This window comes from Cottoperca gobio, chromosome 1 (assembly GCF_900634415.1).
Source record: "Cottoperca gobio chromosome 1, fCotGob3.1, whole genome shotgun sequence".
Taxonomy (NCBI): domain Eukaryota; kingdom Metazoa; phylum Chordata; class Actinopteri; order Perciformes; family Bovichtidae; genus Cottoperca; species Cottoperca gobio.
Window position 1 is genome coordinate 22330546 of NC_041355.1, and position 7227 is coordinate 22337772.

At 40.9% G+C, this 7227-nt stretch overlaps 2 long non-coding RNA genes across 2 annotated transcripts; one reads left to right on the forward strand and one right to left on the reverse strand.

The window, feature by feature from the left end:
• Positions 1-3475: 3475 nt before the first annotated feature.
• LOC115014000 (uncharacterized) lies at positions 3476-4418 on the reverse strand. The gene is made up of 3 exons (XR_003832845.1): positions 4404-4418; positions 4031-4032; positions 3476-3642 (listed from the first exon to the last, which is right to left on the reverse strand). It is a non-coding gene; the product is annotated as an uncharacterized LOC115014000 (long non-coding RNA).
• A 1116-nt stretch (positions 4419-5534) lies between these two features.
• LOC115014006 (uncharacterized) lies at positions 5535-6271 on the forward strand. The gene is made up of 3 exons (XR_003832846.1): positions 5535-5661; positions 5784-5852; positions 6030-6271. It is a non-coding gene; the product is annotated as an uncharacterized LOC115014006 (long non-coding RNA).
• The last annotated feature ends 956 nt before the right edge of the window (positions 6272-7227 follow it).

The window sequence follows — 7227 nt, forward strand, 5'->3', positions numbered from 1 at the left end:
CCGTGTACCACATAAAATCGCTTCGAGATCAGTAAACACAACCAGAATTAATCCATATATAAAGCAGCTCCGGATTATAAAGCGCACTGTCGCTTTTTGAGAAAATTAAAGGCTTTTAAGTGTGCCTTATAGTGCGGAAAATACGGTAGTCCTATTTAATGACCTTGTAGTCCACTTCCTGTTTTTGTAATTCTGTAGTTCTCCACTAGGAAGTAAAAGTTAAAAACTACACTTTGGTTTCCCGAACTTTGAACTTTGATGGTTGAAATAGTTGAATTTTGATCTCTTGTTGTGGATAAATGCCTTAACCCTTAGATGTCGACCGTCACGCCGGCGTGATCAGATCACATGACCTGTTCAAACCGGTGCTGCATAAAATCAACAGTCCGGCCAACATTGGTGACTGCTTCTGTCAAAACTACTTGCTTGAAACTATCTGCCAGTCTTTGTTTCATGTAAATTGACCCAGTAAAAACGGAGATACGATGATATACAGTTGATGCAAAGATATTTTATTTGCACGCTCAAAAGTATGAGAAATGCAATGTGGCGGCCTTTACGTATTTTAAATCTTCGCCGTATTTTGTCATTTTACGAAGCGGGAAATAACGCTGGAGTCTGTAGATCCTGCTCAACAGGTAGCATTTACCAGGGAGGGGGTGGGGTAATCAAGTAAACGGAGTGATGCGAAGCAATACGAAGCGAAACAAGGCGATACGGAAATAGGCGGAAAGAGACGAAGGGAGGCGGTGATTGAAGGAAAGTGACAGAAACAATTGAGAGATAGATAGATCTCGTGTTGGTCCGAATATAAGATAAAACTGCACGTTGGAGTGGCCTTTTATTGTGACCAGCCTAAGGATAAGGATATATGATGCAATAATCATGCTGTCTAATCAGCATCTTGATGTGCAACACCTGTGAGGTGGATGGATTATCTCAGCAAAGGAGAAGTGCTCACTAACACAGATATAAACAAATTTGTGAACAATATTTGAGAGAAATAGGCCTTTTGTGTATATAGAAAAAGTATTAGATCTTTGATTTAAAGTCATGAAAAATGAGAGCAAAAACAAAAGAACTTTGAGGGAATGAGGGAAAACGCCTCTGGATACACCTGCTTTTTGTTCATAAAATTTGTATTTAGGTTCATGCTACCTCAATCAAACTTTCACATTATCATAGTGACATCCCATATATATATTTCCAACTTTCAAAATGTTTCGTTGTGCATATTTGTGTCACCCACAGTAAAAATAATATCATTTTCAAAATCTGTTTTTACGTTTTTTGTGTGGTTTTGGGTCCATCCAAATGAAAAAAATAACTATCAGGTTATATAGGCGAGGTTGTGCTGAAAGAAAAGATACCAAACATTGACATGCTAAAGATTTCTTAATGGGGTTTGCAAAAACGGCCAAATTAGCCCCGGACTCCAGAGGGAGTCTAGTGGACAAAATTGAAATTACACCCAAAATTTAAATCTCTCCACTTGGAGTACAATGATAGAAGTGTACCAATTATAATAATTGTAATAAATTGTCCCCTAGAGGACAGAGTTTATTATTATTTTTTAATTCTAATTTTATATTTCTATTTCAGACTTAAAATTTTGATTTCTAATTCAGATTTTTTTTTAAATAAAAATGTATTTGTTATTTCTCACTTTAATTTTTATTTAGAATTTCTAAGAATTTTACATTTAAACAACTCCACCTACTGAACAACATTTAAGGGATTTTAACATTTCAACATGATGGAACCCTCAGAGGATGCAAAACAAGTCAGGCTTGGATCCACAGCACTGTACAAAGAACGAATGTACCAAAGATTGGATGCCTGCACTAAACCAGGTGAAAGAATGAACGTTCGAGGAAAGACAGCAAAGCTACTACTTATGTGGCAAGACAGAGGACTGTTTCCAAGTGATGATCAGCCGGGTCCAACTGAAGACCAAAGAAGGACTGTGTATGAGTTTGAGAATGGAGAATATCTACAAAAGATGGCAGCATGGGAGAAAACAGCACAAAAACAAAGATTTGGAGCCGTAAGGGAAGTGGATCTCAGAGTACTGTGAAACGGACAAAATGTTGAATCACAAACGGACAAGCTCCCTGTTTAAACTCCAAAACGACGAGACTTTTCCAATGTCACGTCCTATTCACTGTCTTTAGTGTGAGGTAATGTCCTAGTAACCGACATTAGTGTGGCGACATGAAAATTCCACCAGATGGCAGTTGGTCACTGCGAAACTTCTCATGACAAAAAATTTGTAACGACAGCCACAGAAACTTTGACGATCTGGCGGGAGTCGGCTTCATTTGAGCTATCTGCTGACTTCTAACTGAGATTCGTCACTCTCCCGGCTGCCACAGGCTCTACTCGGGGCAAACCTGCCTCCCGACAGTGAGGACAGGGTGAGGGTAAGAGTTGTTTTCTCGTTTCTGCGTGCAGGGATCATGATGTAATGTTGACAAGCCCTGAGTCTGAGTCTGTACTGAGGCAGACTGGCGCAGCATTGCCTCACTATCATCTCTAGAGGAACAAGTGGTATTACAAGACTGGACGAAGCGCAGCTAGCTGTCAGAATGCTAACTTCTGTAGATATCTCTGCAACACAATGAACATCTTTGACATAACATCAACACTGTGATCTCTTTCCATTCTGTTAATGTTAGTTCATTTTTTTTTATGTTTTAAATTCTGGCATATCTTACACAATGGACATGCAAAGCAAGACTGTAATTTTTTTCATGGAAAACAATCTTCCTCTTTAAAAAAATGAAAAAATGTTTTAAAGTTTTTTACAAGAATATGGCTTCTCACCTGTGTGGATTCTCATGTGGCATATTAAGTGACTATTATTTCTGAAACCTTTCACACATGTTTTGCATGCAAACGGCTTCTCCCCTGTATGGATTCTCAGATGTCTCTTCAGTTTTGATTTATTCTGAAAGTCTTTTCCACATGTGTCACATTTTAAAGGCTGTTTACCAGTGTGATTATCACAGTGCATATCTGTCACTTTCCTCATCAGTAGGAGTCAACATAAAGGTATCAGTCTCCTGTTTCAGTACAAGCTGCTCTCCCTCCTGACTGGTGCAGAGATCCTCCTGCTCTTCTTTAATCTATGGAGGCTCTGGGTCCTCTTGGTCCAGACTGGAGTTCCTCTCCTGAACACAGAGCTGCTGGTCAGAGAGAACCTCCTCCTCCTGACAGACATGTTGCTGTGGGAGCTCTGGAGGGACAGAGAACAAAAGGAATAGGATACTACTGCAGACATGCGAGCAAATTAGCACCAGTAACGTGATATATTAAAACACATGAGGATAAATATAAATCAAATTCCTCTGTTTTGTGTTATTACGTTTTACACACCTATCCTGTGTAACTTTATTTCTGGTCTCCAAAGAACATCCAGCAATCTGCGCTGACGGTCGATCTCTGCCTCGTACTCGACGACAGCTTTCTGAAAAACTCCGAATATTTCTTCAGCAGCAGCAGTTAGTCACTCATTGACAAACTCTCTCAAACACTCAACTGAAGACATTGTTGCTTAACTATAAGTCAAATATTCATCCACGCAACGACTACAACATCGTCTCCCAGCTAGTTTCATACATCCAGAGAGCTGAGCTAACGCTAATAGTGCCTGTACTGTTTACTTCCGCTGCATGGCATCTTCTTCTTCTTTTTTGTTAAAATATTTATTGGCTTTTGGCAAATGTGGAAGTAATAAAAGTATATTACCGCCACCTCTTGGATTGGAGTGTGTAGCAGTAGAGTGGCAGGAAAAAACAAATACGTTAAACAAAATACTAAAACTAAATCCCCTCTATTATTCCTGGTGCTGTTAAATTCTTAATTATAAATGTTCATACTTTTCACAAGGTCTTTTTTTGCATTGTGTGCATAGTCCAGAAGGGTGCTTACCTATTGTGTGGAGTGTTTGGTTTAATCCTTTATGTCCTATTCTCGGACTTGTAATGAGCATCTCTTGCCTTGGGCTCCTGCTCCGTGTTCCACTGACGCCTACATGTTTTTGGATATTGTAAAGAAGTCTTCCTGTGTCACTGAAGTCTTGCCAGGTTTGGCATGTAGGGCCTATAGTCTTTTACTACAGTTTAAACCTCTAATTTACTTAATGGTAAATTAAAAAACAGGTTATATGTCAATAACCTGTTTTTTTAAGGATTGTTTAGCCAATATATCGACCTTCTCATTTCCTTCCACACAGAGGCTACATGAGCAGAAACCCAAAGAAAGGACATTTCTAATCCCCTACAATGTAGTCTGAGTATCCATCCATCGTCTACCGCTTATCCGGGGTCGGGTCGCGGGGCAGCAGCTCCAGTAAGGAACCCCAATCTTCCCTTCTCCGGGCCACATCCTCCAGCTCCGACTGCTTCTTCCGCATCCTGCCCACTAATCCGCTCTTTTCACCGCGCATTACATCTGTCGTCAGTTTGTCCCGGGGCAGTTTAATTTCTCAAACATTTAGATACTTCCTCAAATATGTATTTTCTCGTGGTTGTGCCATGCATTGATTTAATTACAAAAACCGGCGGGCCAGTTATGATAAACATATGATACGGTAGGGGAAACACTGATAGCGCTTTTAGTACTCGGAGACATGTTATACTTAAAATATGCACGCATAAAGTTGCATTCAATTTTATAAAATGTATGGCTCACAAGGAAATACATTAAAAAAGATTTGCCTTTTACGGCTCTCCCAGCCAAAAAGGTTCCCGACCCCTGCTTTAGGGTGTGGCTACCTTGGGATTGACAGGTCGCTACCACAGTGCTCTCCATTTTTCTTCCAACTTTAACCATCCACAGTGTGTTTTCAGTTCATGAAAGTAAATTGTAATATTGTAACATGTAACAAAATTTGGTTCTATTTTGTTGCACACTTTTGTGGTAATTCTGGTTGCAAAAAAGAACAAGATGGCAACAGAGCTTTAAGCTACAAAACCATAGTCCACAAACCAATGCCTGACTTCACGGCGACTACGTCCTCTATACAATCTATGTGACTGTAATGGTATGATCAAGACACAAGGAGGGAGAGACTCAATAGCATGACTCAGAGGCAGAACGAAATAAAATGAAAACAGTCTTTACTGAAACTTGGCAGTAGAGTTGGTACACGTGCATGCAGTCAAACATATAAAACATGCAGGGATAATCCAGAGGCAGAGTCAGGTCACAGAAACAGGTTGGATACACAGGTAGGTACTCAGCATAGCAGTAGTGATGGCAGTGCGACACTGAAGCTTCGATGCATGCTTCAAATCCTGAACTACAATTCCATAGAAGCACTGCTTCAAAGCTTGCTTCAAATCATGTGACATATGACGTCCGAAGCAGTAGCTGCATGAATGAATCACCTGACTGGTTCGCGGTCCAATCAGATGATTCACTGGCACTGCCTCGTCTCGATTGTGACAGGTGACAGGTTGAGACAGTTTTGAATTTGAGCGCCTTAACACTTTATAACCGCTCTAAACAATGCACAATTTGTGGGTTATTGTCGTAGAATGCGTTGTTGCTGTTGAGTTGTTGATATTGTGTTTGTATTGGATCATTAAGGAGCCAGCCAGGAAGAGAGGTCGCTCTGACATGTGGGAACACTTCAATCTGATCGCTCCTGATAAGGTATGTGTGCTGGCTATTTAATATGTGACGTAGTAAAATTATGTATATGATTAGTGTAGGCATTAGGCTCTAGCTTTATAGCCTCAAATTGCATTTTTATTTACAAATGGCTTTCTGTACAGGTCCGGTCATGGGAGTATCATGGGAATACTTCCTCCATGATTAGGCACTTCACTGCCAAGCCAACACAAGTGGGTATATGTATTATATTATTATTATTAACTAGACACACTAATACAATATGATAATACACTAATACTGTATTCCATGACTCATAGCCTGCTTCATTTAAATGCAATTTCACATAAATGCTTACTTTCTTTTATACGTTTTCTTTTTCTTTCTTTGTCTTTATTTATTCGTCTTAGTGGACCAGAAGCGAGAGCTAGATGAGGCTCTTGTGAATATGGTGGTGAAAGACTCGCAGCCATTTTCCATCGTGGATGACTGTGGCTTCAAGGAGTTTGTGGCATTGCTTGATCCCACATACACTCTTCCTGTCACAGTCTGGTTGCACTTTGGTTTCCTGTTTTATTTTTGATATGTTCACTCCTCCTTGTGTCATGTCTAGTTGTACTTCCTGTCAGTGTGTTTTCCCTCCCCTCCTGTCCTAATGTGTTCCTCCTGTGTCTATTTACCCTGGCCTTGTGTCTTTGCCTTTCTCCCCCAGCTGTGTCTTGTTCCCTCGTTTGGTGTCTGTGTATATATCCCTGTCTGCCCCAGTGTGCCTTGTCGGATCGTTATTCATGTTGTCTACCCCGTGTCTACCCCGGTTTGTGTTTTCAGTCTTATTTTGTTACATGGTATTATTGATTCAGCTTTGTTTTATTAAAAGCTCGCTTTTGGTTATATCTTCATCTGGTCTTATGCATTTGGGTCCTCCCCTGTCCTCAATCGTGACACCTCCATCCAGACGGGCTCTAAAGAACATGGTGGTCCAGAAATACGAGGAGGAGAAGGCCAAGGCTGTCATGCAGAGGGTAGAGGCTGTAAGCCTGACTGCTGATATGTGGACCTCCATTAATATGGACGCATATCTAGCAGTGACCTGCCATTATGTGGATGACTCTGCGAAGCTGGCCACAGTGCTTTTGGGAGTGCTGCCTTTCCCTGAAGCTCAAATAGCTGCTAACATCACTGCTGCAATGAGGTCTCTCATGGAGGAATGAGAGACCTTTATGTACCACTGAAGGCAAAGTGACATCGATTATGACAGATGCAGGAGCTAATATGGTTGCCTCTGTCAGAAGTTTAAATCTAAGACATGCACTTTGCTTTGCTCATTCACTAAATTTAGTGGTGAAGAAAGTCTCTTGATGCATAGTCTCAGTCTCTCTCGTCTCAGTCTCTCTCGTCTCTAGTCTCAGTCTCCTCCTGACCTACAAGACCTACGCACAAGGGCACGAAAAGTAGTCACATTCTTCAAAACCAGCACAACAGCAAAAGAGAAGCTCAGAGAAGTGCAGGAGCAGATGAATCGTCCAGTCATGATGCTTATTCAGGAGGTGGACACATGCTGGAACAGCACCTTCCTAATGCTACAACGCCTTTTCAAAGACAGTCAGT